The sequence below is a fragment of the Carica papaya genome, chromosome 8 (genome assembly GCF_054855325.1).
Source record: "Carica papaya isolate Zhongbai chromosome 8, ASM5485532v1, whole genome shotgun sequence".
Lineage (NCBI taxonomy): Eukaryota > Viridiplantae > Streptophyta > Magnoliopsida > Brassicales > Caricaceae > Carica > Carica papaya.
The window spans coordinates 317,933-335,529 of NC_142316.1; the positions used below are offsets into that span (position 1 = coordinate 317,933).

Here is a 17,597-nt window from a genome sequence, read left to right on the forward strand (position 1 = left end):
TTTGGGAATCTAAGATATGATTACATTGTTAGATGTATGTTACTTATTTATGTATTTATGTTTGATTTGGTGACGGAGACTAAGGACAAACAAGAATGGGATGTGATCTGATAAATAGATAAGGTGACAGCCTCACTAGATATCCTGGAAAATGATGGACGGACCGGGTTTGTAAGGAACCCTACCGTGAACGTTGTCTCATACCGGACGAGGTATGAAGACTTGGTAATTTGGCGCTCATATCAGACAGGGTATGGGGACGGTCTGCTTCATCCTCATACCGGACGGGGTATTGAGGTTTAATATCTTGGCGCTCATACTGGACGGGGTATGGGATGACCCTGGAATTAAGATTGTTAAGGAAAATGGTTTACGTATAGCGGTGACACCCTTATGGATCCCCATAGATACTAGTAGGCTGGTAGAAATGAGAAACGGTGATAATAAGTTATCGTTAATGAATACGAATTTATAATATATTTTATGTTACTGACTATACATGAAATTGTGATCTGTATGATATTACTGCTTCTGTAATTTGTTTCAATCAATTCCCCGACGGCAAGAAAAAAGATAAATGATTTTATTTTAAATAAATGTATTGGTTTAAATCTACTGCTTCATTGGTTGTTTTGATTTTCTACCAACCTTTACTTCTGTGATGGTGATATAGTATGATATCCTTACTGGGTTAGTGTAACTCATTCCTTATTTAACCATTTCAGATCATGAGGACCTGGTTCCCGAGCCTAATCCGCAAGAAGGCTGTGAGTAGATGCTAGATACTTTATAGTTTTTTTTATTTTTTTCATTTCTCGTATTTCTTTCAGAGAACTTATTCCGCGATATTGTTTAGTACTTTTAAGTTATTGTGTAAGGGATGTTAAACTTAATCTTTTATTTCGCTTATGTACTCAGATTATTATATGTATTTTCTTTTAAATTTCTGTGGCCGTTACAAAAAATCTCTTCTTCTTCTTCACAAAAGCATAACTTTTGTGTCTGCGAGAGAGAGAGAGAGTGAGTTTCCTCTTAGTATGTTGTGTTTCCTTTTTTTTTCTTCTACTTTTTTTTTTAAACAGAATACTAAGTGGGTAATTTTTTTTTTTTAGATGTGTTAACTAATCACAATCTTTTAACTCCGTCATAGGTGACCCACCCGATTAAATTCAATACAAATACAAATACATTGCACTTACTTATTTGAAACATTACAAATTCTTATACGTATCTAAGTTTTAAAACTGAATAGATATTAATATAAAAGAACAAGCGATATACTTTTAGAGACTCGGGGATAATGTTTTTATCAAGATTAGGTTATTAACAAGAAATGTTCAATTCAAATTCTAATTATGACAAAATGTTAAAGAACTTCACCATGTGATTTATTTCAAAACTTGTTGGTGGTGGGTGGAGGGAGATAGAGACGCCATTTCTCTGTTTCTGGTGGTGTTGAAAAATCTGAAATATAATCAAATACAATAAGAAGAAGATTAATAGTGGGTCCTTGAGAATAAGCCAGATAAATATATATATATATATATATATATATATATGTAAGCTTATTTTACCTTGACCCAAAAGAAAGACTATTTAAAAACTTCTGATAGGGTACACACAGACATACACTTATATGTATTATATATCTATAAAAACATACAGTGTCTCTGTCAATGTCCAGTACAAAAGACAAAAGAATTGCAAGGTCTTTCTTTGTCGAAGAAGAAGAAGAAGAAGAAGTTAGCCAGCTCGCCGGACGCCATGTGTAGAAGGTAATGTCCGTGATGCCAACCACGGATATATATATATATATATATACACACACACACACACATATTATGAAAGGTTTATACACTAATAATAATATAATTAATAATATTATAAATTTTTAACTAAGACGCTCTTAACTTAGGATTCCATTCTTGCTGTCCTTACTGTATTGTGTGTGCATATACATATATCTATATATATATATATATATGCACAGTGTATATTGGTGTACGAGAAGACAGTGATTGATGTAGTTTCCTTTATTTATTGAACTCGTACTTCATTGTCTATCACTATCATTTGTTAAGCGTGGTTCTTCATTTAATTGCGTGCAAGAAGGGAAAAACTTAGACAAAATTTCATTTTAATTTTTCTTCATTTAAGAGAATTTTAGGATTAATTTCATTTTATTTTATGTCTAACTTAAATATCGTAATAAATTATAAAAATATAGTTAATCACCAAATTTGTTATAATAGCCTACATCATCAAGTCTACCGGCACAGAATACGATAAGCCTCGTATCAGAAGCATATCTTACGTCATTCTAAGACAAATTCGTACTCTAGTAACACCACAATTTTTTATATTCACTTTACTGAATGTACGAAAAGGTAAGACATGAATAACTCTCTTTCAGAAGTGACACGAATAAAAGAGCTAATTATTAACAATGTAAGTAGAATCGTAAGAGGTTAGACTTGCCACTGACTCTCATAAAATAGCATAAAGTCTTAAGAGATTGTAGCTATGACTTCCTTCTTCTTGTCATTCTTCTTATTTTCTTCACCTGATTTATTGTTTTGCTCTTTCTTCTGCTTGTAGTAAAATTTTTTAATGTAGTCTTTCTTACTACTTCATATTTAGTATGTTTTATCTAATGGTATCCAAAGGTATAACCCATTATCAAGTATTTATACCACTAAGAGAGTTGATTCAGACGTCTCGTATCTGTGTTTAGTATCATTGGAGACAAGATATCATGTCTTTCCTTACTCTTAACAAAAGGTAACAATAACATGACATCTTGCACACCCTTTATTTTTAGTTGCACAACTTGTGGACGAGTGAATCTGTACACTCCATACACTTTGCATTTGGAAATTTTTTTATGGTCACAGAACACTATAATAAGTATCCAGAGATCAAACATCTTTTTATTCTCATCGATAGGTACCTAGAGGCATTGTATCTTACTGTTACGTCATTTTTAAATTCTACCACTTTTAAATGAGTCAAATCGAGAACTTTGTTGCCTTAAGATCCAAATCCTATTCTTAAGGGCTAGTAAATAATGGAATAAAAACCTTAAGCTTATAAGCTAAGCATTTGTGCTCTCGCTGAGTTATAATTGGAGGCAAATGACATACGACCCCTTCATTTCTTGGTTGTATAACTAACGAATTGATAAAACCTGCGCACCTTATGTTCTGAAGAAGGTCTATCTATTCACGAGGGTCAGCAAATGCTAGAATAATAACTCTAAGTCGATAAACCAAAAAACTCTATACTCTTGTCCCACATGCATGAGCTCTTGTGATCCTTCGCTTGAGTTGCTCCTCGTTAAGAATGAATCAATTTGAGCATTCTTTTGTATAGTAGAAACACACTTTTATTAATAAACTCTGTCTAGTGATATAATAAAAACTTCAAGTTAATGAATCAAACATCTACTTTTTTTTTTCTTTTACTGAGTTATAACTAGTAATATGGTGTTTTGGTTTCAAGCAATACCACTTGGAAAACGTTAATCCGAATAGCTCGTAGTATATCAAGGGCATCGCCAAACACTAGGCTTGAGCTGATCAATCAAATATTTCTCTTTTCTCACTCGGTGTTATGTGAAGACATAGTATTTTGCGACTCGTTCTTTTAAAATAGTATCTCTTTCAAATGAGTCGATAGCAGGTTTTGAAAGTGATTTGAGTAATTATTATTAATTACGGTGTTGGTAAAGTTAAAATTTTATTAATTTCTAAAAAAAGAGAGACATAACGTATTTAAAGATTTTTTTTTATAAAATAATATAAATTGCGAGAAATAAAAAGGAAATTTGACTTTAGAAAGTAGAAATTAAAAAAAAAAATTAGACCTAATTTTTCCATGGTCAAAAAAATTCTTTTAAAAAGGAAAAAACAAAGTTGTTGGATAGTGGGTTTTGTCATCGTCATATGTTTATAGTCACTTCCCCCTTTGAAATCAATAATAACGGCACTTCTAATGGAAGACGATAATATATCTCAATGGCCGCCTCCTATACATACATCTGTTCATACATATATACATCTGCATATACGTACGCGTTTCTCACTAAGTGAAACATCTCTCTCTCTCTCTCTCTCTCTCTCTTCTTTGTTTATGTGAACCCATGTGGGTATGCTCGGAAAAGCTCCCACATTCCTCTCTCTCGTCAAATTAGGCATCTCGTATACAAGATCCTGGTTCTCTTCGTGAGTTTTCGTATCGAGTCTATGAGCCCTTTTCGATTCCTATGATTTCCTCTCCTAACATGGCTTGTGTTCTTGGATTCTTCTCTGTAATTCTTCTGTTTCTCTCACCCGCTGTTTTCTCTCAGCTCACTGACCTCTACTTCCCTGGATTCAAAGACGTAGATCCCACCAACTTGACCTTGAGCGGAATTGCAGAGATTCAGAAAAATGGTGTTCTTCGCTTAACAAACGAGACCAGTCGGTTACTGGGTCATGCTTTCTATGCCGCTCCGATCCGACTCAAGAACGATGGTAAACCTGTATCTTTTTCTACTTCTTTTGTTTTGGGTATAGTCCCTGAGTATCCCAGACTTGGCGGCCATGGCCTAGCTTTCGCCATCGCTACATCTAAAGATCTCCAGGCGCTGCCCAGTCAGTATCTTGGACTTCTCAATGCAACCGATAACGGAAACTTCACAAACCATCTAATCGCGGTGGAGTTTGATACTGTTCAGGATTTTGAGTTTCAGGACATCAACGATAATCATATTGGAATCAATCTCAACAGTATGGTTTCTAATGCTTCTGTTGTTGCTTCTTATTACGTTGATGATTCCAATAAGCAAAATATCAGTCTCAAGAGTGGAAAACCTGTTCAGACTTGGATCGATTACGATTCCTCAACGAATCTAATCAACGTTACGATTTCCCCAAATTCTTCCAAACCCACAAGACCGATCTTGTCTTATAAAGTGGATCTCTCCCCAATCTTACACGATTTCATGTACGTTGGTTTCTCTGCTTCAACGGGTTTGCTAGCTAGCTCACATTATATTCTGGGTTGGAGCTTTAAGGTCAATGGTCAACCTCGACCTCTTCATCTCTCTTCACTTCCTCCATTACCAGGTCCGAAGAAGAAACATACAGCGTTAACAATCGGAGTTTCTCTCATGTCGGTGGTTCTCGCCATGTCTGTGATGGCGATTGCTATATATCTGTTTTGGAAAATAAAAAACGCAGATATAATCGAAGATTGGGAACTGGAAATCGGACCACAGAGATATTCATACGCAGAGCTCAAGAAAGCAACCAAAAGTTTCAGTGACAAAGGACTACTTGGTCATGGTGGATTTGGTCGAGTTTACAGAGGAGTACTTCCTGGTTCAAAAATCCAAGTCGCGGTTAAACAAGTTTCCCACGAATCAAAACAAGGTTTGCGAGAATTTTTATCGGAGATTTCTAGTATAGGTCGTCTTCGTCACCGAAACTTGGTTCAGTTATTGGGTTGGTGTAGAAGAAGAGGTGATCTTCTCCTTGTTTACGATTTCATGGCTAATGGCAGCTTAGATAAATTCTTATTCGACGAACCGAAAATGATTTTGAACTGGGAGCAGAGATTTAAAATCATAAAAGGGGTAGCCTCTGGACTCCTTTACTTACACGAAGGCTACGAACAGATCGTGATTCACAGAGATGTTAAAGCTAGTAATGTATTACTCGACAGTGAATTAAATGGAAGATTAGGCGATTTCGGGCTCGCTAGATTGTATGAACACGGATCGAATCCGGGTACAACTCGGGTCGTGGGTACTCTGGGTTATCTTGCACCAGAGTTACCCAGAACTGGAAAGGCTAACGCGAGCTCCGATGTGTACGCATTTGGTGCTGTATTGCTAGAGACGGTTTGTGGGAGAAGACCCATCGAGCCAAAAGCCTTGCCGGAGGAGTTAGTCCTCGTTGATTGGGTATGGGAAAATTACAGAGAAGGTAAGGTTCTCGACGTGGTAGATCAGCGACTCAACGAGAAATATGAAGTGGGTGAGGTGTTAATGGTGATTAAACTCGGATTAATGTGCTCCAACAACATCCCCATGGCAAGACCTACGATGAGACAGGTGGTGAGTTTTTTGGATTGGGAAAGTGAGGTTCCAGACTATTTGATGCCACCCACTGGATCCGAGGGGGGTAAGAGCAGCGCCGGCGCCGGCGCCGGAGCAGAGGGGTTTGATGATTTCGTCAATTCATTCCCATCTTCCTCTTTTGATAACGTAAGTACTTCCTACTCTTTCATGGGAAATGCAATCGGTGGTGCCAGTTTTGCTTCTCTCTCTACTTCTCCACGTTCCCTTCTTGGAGAAACCAGGAGAGAGAGATAATTTAGAAGGAATTCAGACTTCGAACATGTACTTCTTTTCGAACTCTTTTTCTTGGTTTCTACAAGACCAGAAAGAATTTTCCCGGAAAAATAATCTACTTTCCAAGAAAACTACATCTCTTTGTTTGTGCTTGTACAGATTTTCATCTCATCCATCAAATTTTCATTCCTATTTAATACTTGGACCAGATTTACCTTTCCTCAGGATTCATGTCAGCAATATAGCTGTAAATGTAAAGCACCACATAGCGAACGAAGAGTATATGTATCCTTTAACACCTTCCTTCAATAACAAATTGGTAATTTAGGGTTGTTCATTGTTCGAGAATTGAATTCGATCGAAAAAAAAACCAGAATATGAGAGAAAGTTTGAATCGAATATCGAACTAAAATGCATCAAACTTTTCGTTTTAGTAGTCATCAATATTGTCACAAAATAATAGTCAATTTCAATATGTTTCGTCCTGACTCGAAAAACGAAAGACACGAAAATAATTCTTTCAATACAACACAAAATTACAAGCGGAGAACAAAAGAAAATAAAAAATATATAGATTTAGTGCCTTATAGTCATTTTCTTTAGAAGGTAATAGTAGATTATTTCATAGAATAAACGAAATTAAATTAACATCCTACGGATACCCATTGAATCGGAGTCAATGATTATTAACGATTAAATAGATAAAATTAAATTAAAACAAGATATAACGGGTTTAAGTACGACGTAAAAATAAAAAACAATTTTTTTAAAATTTTTTCTAAATTAGTAATTTAACTGAGACAAATTTGACCATAAATTCACGTGATATAACAAAAAAAAAATTTAAAAATTTTAAAATCATACTTTAAATTTTGTCATTATGTTTTAATTTTTGTGATTGATTAATAAGCACATGATGGTTGGTCTTGAATCAAATAGTGGTTACCCACTACCAATCTATAGAGAAGCTCTTAGTTTATATGTCAAATAAGTCATGATCATGGTAGACCATATACATATATATGTATATATATGTATATGTATGTATGTATGTATGTATGTATCTATACATGCATCTGTATATGTGGGTGGGAAAGGAATTTTTTTTTTTTTTTCCAGAGCCGCCACTATAAGTAAAGGTGGGCATACATGGAAATAACATGTGAACATTATTATTATTATTATTATTTTGAATTTTTCTTTTTCAAAAAGCTAATTTTCCTCCATAATTTTGAATAATTTTTTTTTTCAAAATTTTAAACTACACAAATAGAGAATTAATTATTTTAAATTTTTGTAATTTTTAATATAGATATTTTATTATTGAATAAATTGAAAAGATAAATTAAATAAGAAATTATTTTATAAAAATTAAACCAACGATTTGTTTTGGTCCACCGTATCCAAATTGATTTATTGAACACGGCACCAAACTCGGCCTTAGAATTTTTCAACTTTGCTTCTCATTTATAATATTTCGAGTCGTGACAAAAATTATAAAGTTCTAATTGTAAATAGAGGTTGATTTAATCATCTCCATTTTGTGTTTATTAATTCATCATAATTTTCAAATTGATCGTATGTATAATTTAATTCAAAATGGAAATACAAGTGTGATTACCATATATATAATTGTAAATGACCGGTAAATCAAATAAAAATCAATCAGATATAAATGTGAATAAGTGTATATTACCGTATTAAAAGCTTTTAACTTATCCGAACTTGTTCTCTTATTATTGGGTTTACCTCTCAACATATATTGAGTGTCTTATCCTCGCTTTTGCTACACGTAAAATAAGAGTTAGATTTTCAATACTGATTTCTGGTCTATTTTGTTTCTGTCGTCTTCTGATACTTTTTCTATCATCTATTCTTGGAGTTATTTGACCTTTACTCTCTATTATAATATAGTTTTATATTGTTTATAGTTTTTTTGTTGTTGTTGTTTGTGTAGGTACAACTTTATCTCTGTGATTGATGCTAATTATTGTGATTCTTTCAGTTTTATCTTATGGCCTCATTCTTAAATTTCATACGGGATCTACAATTTACTTAAATAGAAATCGAGATTCTTAATCTGTCTAGTTCTCTTCTCTTATAAGATAGTAAGAGTATAAAGTTTCTACTGATTGGTAGGAAGCATACAAAGTGCACAATAAGTACCTAGGTTTTTCCATAGATGATGAGGAAACTTTGGAGGCTAAAAAGCCATACGGAGGCTAGAGTGCGGTCAAAGAATTTATTCCTCTTTCAATTCGATAATGAAAAGGATGTTTAACATGAGCATAGGGGCACATCATGATATTTTAAGTGCTCTATTATTTGTCTCGCTATGTTTACTGGTAACGTACCTTAAGATAGATTTTATGTTATCATATTGAGTTATTGGGGCACATTTATGATCTTCCATTGACCTTGTGAAAAAAAAAAAGTGAAAAAAAAGATACGATACTAAAATTGGGGAGGTTCTCTTTGTGGATCCTATGATAATAGGTGGTATAATCCCTCACTTACAGAGTCGAATCAATTTCGACATTCACAACCCATTCCTATGTGAAACATTAATTTCAGTAATGGTGATCATCATTGTATGGGTTTCCGTACAAGTAGTTTCCCTTGTTTTTCTACTCATGTAGTAGATTAGGTCATTCGAAGAAGGCACGTGAAAATCATTATGGCCATATTAAAGCACCATAATATGTAAAGGGTTCCTATGCTACTCTTTTACACACCATCAACGAGAATGAACAAACAAATACTACACCTATTTTCTTAAGTTAATGGAATCACTAAACAAAATATTTGTTGACCCTGTTATTAGGAAAAAGATGTCGTTAGTTAAAGTGGAGACAAATAATGAAAACACAATTATAAAGATTGAAAGTCATTTAACACTGAAAAATATACTCGTTTCATGCAGCAAAAGGATCAACTGGATGAAGTAACATAACGATAATAAGAAAACATAATAATTTTATAGGCTCAATACATGTAGTAGTATTATTGTTATTTTGCAACTTACACTTACAAATTTTAATTTTTTACGATTTAAAGGATTAAAATCAGCTCCAATAGAAGTACGATATTAGAGAGATATTACCACTACAACAGAAACTCGTTCATTGAAATAACTTAATGTGACCTCAAATATGTTAATTAGTCCTCTTTTTCTAAACTTAATTTCTCAAGTTTAATGTATGACAAGAGATATGTACATACTACGCGTATAAAACGAATGGAATAACGTACGACAAGAGATGGATGATGACTCATGCCATCGCTAAGTTGGCGATGACCATGCATGGCGCATGCCATGTTCAGCACATCCATGCAATTTCATCCCAAAACGCATTTTAAAGTCCAAGCCCGTCAGAAAACCCGAAGTCCATCTAGATTAAAACCAATCCAACCAACATAAGAAAAACGACCTGGCCTATGGGCTGACCCGACCCGGACCTGATACCGCCTCCCATCTTGCTGAAACGGTGCGTTTTGGTAAGATCTTTATCTTCTTCCGTTGGGCACTGAAGTCGATAATGGAGGGAAGCAAATAGGTTCCTGCTGGTTGAAAAAACGAAGAGAAGAGACAAGAGAAACAGAGTAACCCCAGCATATATATATATATATATATATGTACACACATAATGTAACCATGAAATTCCAAATAAACAACAAGATGACTTTATTTGGAAAAAAAAAAAGATTCACGTAGGTGTTTGTGACAGAGAGAGAGAGATAAACACATATATATATATATATATATGTTAGCCAGTTCTGGGAACTTTTTCAACAATTCCAGCAGAGTCAACGAATAATCGAACGCGTTCGAGCCTGAAATCCATTGTGATATAGTGATCCGATGGAACCACGTGTATCTTAGCTCCTGGCATTTCTTCTTTTATCTTCCTCTCTGCTTCCTCTGCACTTTTTCCTACAAGCTCCGGCCATTCACTCTTCCCAGCCCCGTCGTTCGATCCACCCAACTGCCCGTAAAACCCTGCAACTCCATACGTATATGCACCTTTACATATACACATCCATATATATATACACACACACACATAGAGAGAGAGAGAAAGAGAGAGAGAGGTATTACTTGGGCATATTCAACTTAACAAATAATAACCAACCGTGCAGTCATATATATACATATACATTTACAGATATACACCAACAGTCACCGAAACTAGCTACACCTATATATAAATCTTTACATGTATGCATACGTATGTATGTGCTGAAGCACATCAAGATATAGCTAATTACTTGGCAACGGCAAAGTTGGTGTTGGTTGCTGGTGAGGCTGCTGCTTTTCCTCCTCCATTACTCCAAACTCTGATCCTCACCACTTATTATATGTATACATATACATATATGCATATATATATATATATTTAAGGAGTCCGTCACATGTGTACGCGTATATATATATATATATGTGTGTGTGTGTGTGTTACAGCTCATACTATTGACCTCCATTTAATAGATGCATTAACTCTGGTTTCATCACGATGATAAGCTTTTCAACGTCCATGTGTCCGATTTCTATCTAATCCATGGATTATTATACTTTTCTGCATAATATTGCCGGCCATTCCTTATTTTTCTAATGAAATAAGTGCAGCACCAGTGTATTCCTATTGACTGTAAATTAAACTTCAATTATCTTTTCTTCTTTTTGATAAAGTAATGGTGGGAATTGTTACAGATAGGAGGAAGAGGCTAGAGAGATTAAGATTCAAGTATTTCTATTGTAATTTTTATAAAAAAATTTAAATTATATGTATATTTATAGCTATTATTATAATTATTAAAATTAATTGTAACCATAAACAAATTTAATAAATTTAATTTATAACGTAAAACTACTACTAAACCAACGGATATATAAATATTCTAATTTATAAAGTTTAACTACTAACAAACTAATTAATTGTATTATAATTTGTAAATTAATTCTTAACACTCCCTCTTTTCACCATTAGAATGATACTTCACAAAAAAAAAAACGTATCCATCAAGGCAACAAACAAATTCATTATCTTCAAAATACTTGTCTATACGACAATTCCATGCTCTTGGCATTTGTTTTAGCCCATACAAAGTTTTTTTCAATTTCAACACGTTATCTTCATGCCTTTCAATCACGAAACCTAATGGTTGTTCTATATAAACCTCTTCATTAAGATAGTCATTGTGAAATGCTGATTTACATCAAGCTGAAAATTTTTTCACTTCATTTAAACTGAAATAGCTAAGAGTAAGCGAATAGTCTCCATGTGAGCAACTGGTGCAAAAACCTCATCATAATCAATCCCATGTTTTTGCTTGTATCCTTTAGTCACAAGTCTTGCCTTGTACCTTTTCACATTTCTTTGAGAATCTTTTTTAGCTTTATAGACCCATTTGACACCAATAGTTTTATGTCCCTTAGAAAGAGTAGATAGCTCTTATGTGTTGTTTTTTTTTATGGATATGATCTCTTTCTCCATAGCTTGTCTCCATCTTGAATCTTTGATGGCTTAATCAAAATTCATCGGTTCACTGTCAAGAAAAAGACAAAACAAATCATTTATATCAAAATTAGTGATCTCCTCAGTTTCATCATAAAGATCTTGAATGTTCTTCAACTTTCGTGACCTTCCATTTGAACTTTCTAAAGAAGTGGGTGATGCAACATGAGTTGGAGAATGAGATAGAGTTGCCTCTTGTAAAGGTACCATGGTCTTTTGGTCTTCCTCTTCAAAGTATGGAAAAAAATCATAAGCATTTTCTTATTTCTTCTCCTAATTCCAAATCACTTTTTTATTAAATTCAACATCTCTACTTACCATGATCTTGCCATTGTTTGGATTATACAATTTGTAGCCTTTTGAGTTTGCATTATACCCAATAAAAATACGTTTGACAATTCGATCATCGAGCTTGAATCTCTCTTATTGCGGGACATGAGCACATGTAATACTTCCAAAAACTCACAAATGGTTGATATTAGGTTTCATTCTACTCCATACTTTTTATGGGTATCACTATCTCTCTCTTTACATGCTAGTAACAAAGTTGTTTCTTTCTTATCTTGTTTATCATTGACAGAGTTAGCTTGTTCCTCATTCTCGTTTAAAGTGTTACGACATTCCCAAGTATAATGTCCATATTTGTGACAATTGTAACATTCAATATTTGATTTGTTATAATTTTTATAGTTACCTCTTCCTATTCCTTTTCCTTTTCCACGACCTCTATTTGACAGTTGACTTTTGTCTTCATTATCGACATCGTCTTGAGTTTTCTCTCTTTTGAATGCTTAACCACGACCACGTCCTCTATCTTTTCCTTGTCCTATTTGCTTTCCACCATCATTCAAAGATGCTTTTGATTTGAGAACTTGTTCTAAAGGCTTTTCTTATTTTTTTTTTTATTTTTTCTTCATAAGCTTGTAGAGATCCCTCTAATTGTTCAAATATCAAATTGTCTAAATTATTTGATTTTTCAATGGCACAAACCACATAGTCGAATTTTGGTGGTAACGATCGAAAAATTTTCTGCACCACACAAACATCTTCTATCATCTCACCATATCTCCTCATTTAGCTTATTATAGACTTTACCATTGAGCAAAAATCTAAAATAGATTCAACATCCTTCATTTGTAAAGCTTCAAACTGGCATCGTAAAGTTTGGAGTCGTACCTTTTTCACCTTATCAACTCTTTGGAGGAAATTCTTCAAAATCTCCCAAGCTTGCTTTACTTTGGTAGCATCGGCCACATTTAGAAATACAGATTCATCCAAACCTTGATGGATAAGCAATGGCTTGTTGATCCTTCTTCTTTATTTTTACAAAAGCATCCTTCTCATTTTGAATTAAAGATCCTTCATTTTTGGGTGGAGTAAAGTCTCTTTCTATAATATCTCATACATCTTGTGAGCCAATTATGACTTTTATACGAACACACCCACTCTCATAATTTTTTTTTGTAAGACAAAGAAATTAGAAAGAAAATAAATCATTGCTAGCCATCGCTAGAATTTTAATAAGAAACCAAGTTCTGATACCACTTTGTTATAGATAAGAGGAAGAAGTTAGAGAGAGAGACTAATGAGAAAACTCAAGTTTTTTTATTATGGTTCTTGCAAAAAAGCTTCAAGTACATGACTATTTATAGGCATTATTACAACTACTAGAATTAATTATAATCACCAACAAATATAATAAATCTAATTTATGACTCACAACTGCTACTAAACCAAAAGATATATAGAGATTCTAATTTATTAAGTTCAACTACTAAAAAATTAATTAATTATATTCTAATTTACAAATTAATTCTTAACAGAAATTGTAACAAAACATATTACCTAGGTCAAATATAATTTGTCTCGGCTTCAAGAATTCCTTGATTCAAATAAATGTGAAGAAGAAATCTTATACAATGTTAGATGTTCTCAATGCAGTAAACTAGATGCACCGGACGAAAACACCTGGCCATGATAATATTTCCACTCTATTTTTCTTTTTAATGTGATCCAATTTATCTTAGATATTCTGAATAATCATTTTCTTAGGTTATATGAATCATACATATCTTTCATTGATAATTAAGACTAGAGACTGTGAAATAGTTGGGTGGAAAATGGCTTGCATTCAGGACCATTTGGTCTTTTTCGTGATCAGGGATCAAGGCGTTCAAAGTTTCTTGCGATCTATCACCAATTTAGGGTTATAAACTGAGCATAGAACTAGTTTGTCGATGCTAGAAAATCAAGTTGTATACAAGAGAACTTTTGAATGAATATTATGATGATATTGAAACATCAGATCATATAAAGGGTTCCTATGATTTCTTAGAGTAAATAGAAGACGACCATTATCGTGGAGGCATATAATGAAAATGTGATTGCAAAGACAGAAGCCCATTTTATCTATTTGCTGTAGACCCATATTATGAATACTCAGGAAAATACACAGAAGCCCATTTTATCTATTGCCACCCAATCCTTATCTACCCTTTCAAAAACAGAATTAAGGAAGCCTAATGGATTAGATCCCTCAGCTTCAAGTCAATCTGGATCATGAAAGAGGGAAGTCTGTTTAGTCACTATCCCAGTTTTCCAGGGTTATAAAGATGGTTGTAGTTGGGGCTTGGGAAAGAATGAAAGGGCGATTGGTGATTTACACGAAGAGCATGAGATGATGTTTGTTAGAGATTTAATGTAGACATTTAGTCAGTGGGTAATTTATTATCTTGAAACTAGTTAATTAGGCAGATCTTAATAGGTAATTTATTCATTTAAAATTAGCCAATTATTTGGATGCTAGTCAATTTTCTATTGTTAGTAGTTACAAATTTACTTATTTAAAGGCTGGTCTTTGGTTGAATTGAATCAAGTTTTTCAATTCTTTTTTTTTTTGTATACAAGATGTTTGATAAAAGTCATCGTAAAGTTTATTTTCGGCACTATCATTTTCATTTTCAGTTATTTTATTATATAAGCCTCTTTTATTAAGAATATTGTCACTCAGAGAATCTCAAATAAAGTTGTTGAAGATTTTAATTGAACCTAGTGATGGATATCACCGCTATAATAGAGACCTATTCTCCTAAAATGATAATTAGTTCTCGTTTCCTTCGAACCTAATAGAGAAACTTGTTCTTGTGAAGTTTAAGCTTCTGTAGCTTGATTAACAACATGAAATACACAATTAGCAATTCATCAAAACTATTATAGGAGTATTATGAAATTTCATTAAGAGAATTAGGTAATAACCTACATAAAATTCCTTTTTACCCTAAAAATTAATAAGTGAATGGTTATAGAAATTGAAGCCGAAGTTCCTCCAAAACTTCGAAGACCTCCCAAGTCATTTATTGGCACGTTTTGTTAGTATTTCGGAGGGAAAAAAGAAAATCCAACTCAATAAAATTCTTTAAAAGAATGAAAAATCATTTCGTGATTATATTACGAGATTTTAGAAGTTCTCTACGATGTACAAACTAGGTTAAGATGTAGCATAATAATAGTTACCCATGAGGAAAAATGTTCATGAATTTTCTTATTTAGAGAAAAGGATCGTGCTAAAACGGTGCGTTTTGAGAAGATGTTTTCTCTTCCTCCGTTAGGTACTGAAGTCGATAATGGAGAGAAGCACGTAGGTTCTCTGTTGGTTGAAAAAACGAAGAGAAGAGACAGGTGGAGGAGAGACAAGAGAAACAGAGTAATCCCAGCATATATATATATATATATATATATATATGTACACACATAATGTAACCATGAAATTCCAGTATACATATACAGTCTCAATTTTCAAATAAACAACATGAAGACTTTATTTAAATAAATAAAAAAAAGGATTCACGTAGGTGTTTGTGACTGAGAGAGAGAGATAAACTTAAACATACATATATATATATATATATATATATATGTTAGCCAGTTCTGGGAACGTTTTCTACATTCCCAGCAGAGTCAACGAATAATCGAACGCGTTCGAGCCTGAAATCCCTTGTGATGTAGTGATCCGATGGAACCACATGTATCTCAGCTTCTGGCATTTCTTCTTTTATCTTCCTCTCTGCTTCTTCTGCACTTTTTCCTACAAGCTCCGGCCATTCACTCTTCCCAGCCCCGTCGTTCGATCCACCCAACTGCCCGTAAAACCCTGCAGCTCCGTATGTATATACACCTTTACATATACACATCCATACATATATATATATATAGAGAGAGAGAGAGAGAGGTATTACTTGGGCATATTCAACTTAACAAATAATAACCAACCGTGTAGTCATATATATATACATACATTTACATATATAAATCAACAGTCACCGAAACGAGCTACATCTATATATACAGCTTTACATGTATGCATATATGGATAAAAATGAATCAAATTGAGTTACAGATAATTACTTGGCAATGGCAAAGTTGGAGTTGGTCCCTGCTGAGGTTGCTGCTTTTCCTCCTCCATCACTCCAAACTCCAAATTAGTACCTTTTGATCCCCACCACTTATTATATGTATACCGATATATATATATATATATATATGTATATTTGAGGAGTCCATCATACGTATGCATATACATACATATTGATTACAGCTCATACTACTGACCTTGATTTTATAGATGCATCGACTTTGGTTTCATCACAGTGATAAGCTTTTCAACGTCCAAGTGTCCGATTTCTATCTTATCCATGGATTATTATAATTTTGCCGGCCGTTCCTTATTTTTCTAATGAAATAATTGCAGCACCAATGTTTTCCTATTGACTGTAAATTGAAGTTCAATATTTTTTTTTCTTTTTTGATAAAATAACGAAAATTTTTAAAGAAAAAAAAGTGATGTACCTACAAAGGCTCAATCATTCCAAAAATGGAGTAATGGTGGGAATTGTAACAACATAGATTACCTAGGTCAAGTATAATTGGTCTTGGCTTCAACAATCTCTCAATTCAAATAAATATGAGGAAGAGATCAAGTTTGATGTTTACACAACCGGAGCAAACTATGTAGGTTCAAGTATTCCGCGTTAATCTATTGAAAAGTAGTGATCGAAATACTAAATTTTTTCAATTCAAAAATACAATTTTTCATGTTGAGAGAGTACGGGTTTAAGATCGTATACACAGATGGAGATCATTTTTCATGAACATTTTACGAATGTGTTTTATGGTGAGGGAGCTCATCATATGGAGAAAGTTTTTAATTGCTTAAATCTAGTATGACATGGGATGAAAGCAACACTATTTGAATCTTATACAAGGTTAGATATTTTCAATACAGTAAACCAAATGCATCCAAGGAAAACATTGATAGTATTTTTCTTCTCTTTTTTTTCAAAAATTTAAGCATGTTGCTGACAATGATATGATTCAATTTGTCTTAGATATTCTAAATAATCATAGATCTTCGGAGATATGAATCATATATATCTTGCATTGGTACCTAAGACTAGAGACTTTGAAAGAGTTAGAGTGAAAAATGGCTTGCATTCAAGACCATTTGGTCTTCTTATGACTAGGGATCAAGGCACTTAGAACTTTTTGGGATTCATCATTAGTTTATAGTTATAAACTGAGTGTGGAATTAGATTGCCGATGGTAGGAAACCAAGTTGTACACAAGAGAACTCTTGAATGAATATAACTCTTTCAGTTATATCTTAATGTGTCTTTTCTCTTGTGAAGTTCAAACATTTCATGGATGTTTGAGAAATATTTTTATGGACATGGGAACAAAATAACTTC

The 17,597-nt window shown here is 33.4% G+C and overlaps 1 pseudogene; it reads left to right on the forward strand.

Moving 5' to 3' along the window:
* The first annotated feature begins 4,014 nt into the window (after positions 1–4,014).
* On the forward strand, positions 4,015–6,674 carry LOC110806325 (L-type lectin-domain containing receptor kinase S.4 pseudogene; annotated as a pseudogene).
* The last annotated feature ends 10,923 nt before the right edge of the window (positions 6,675–17,597 follow it).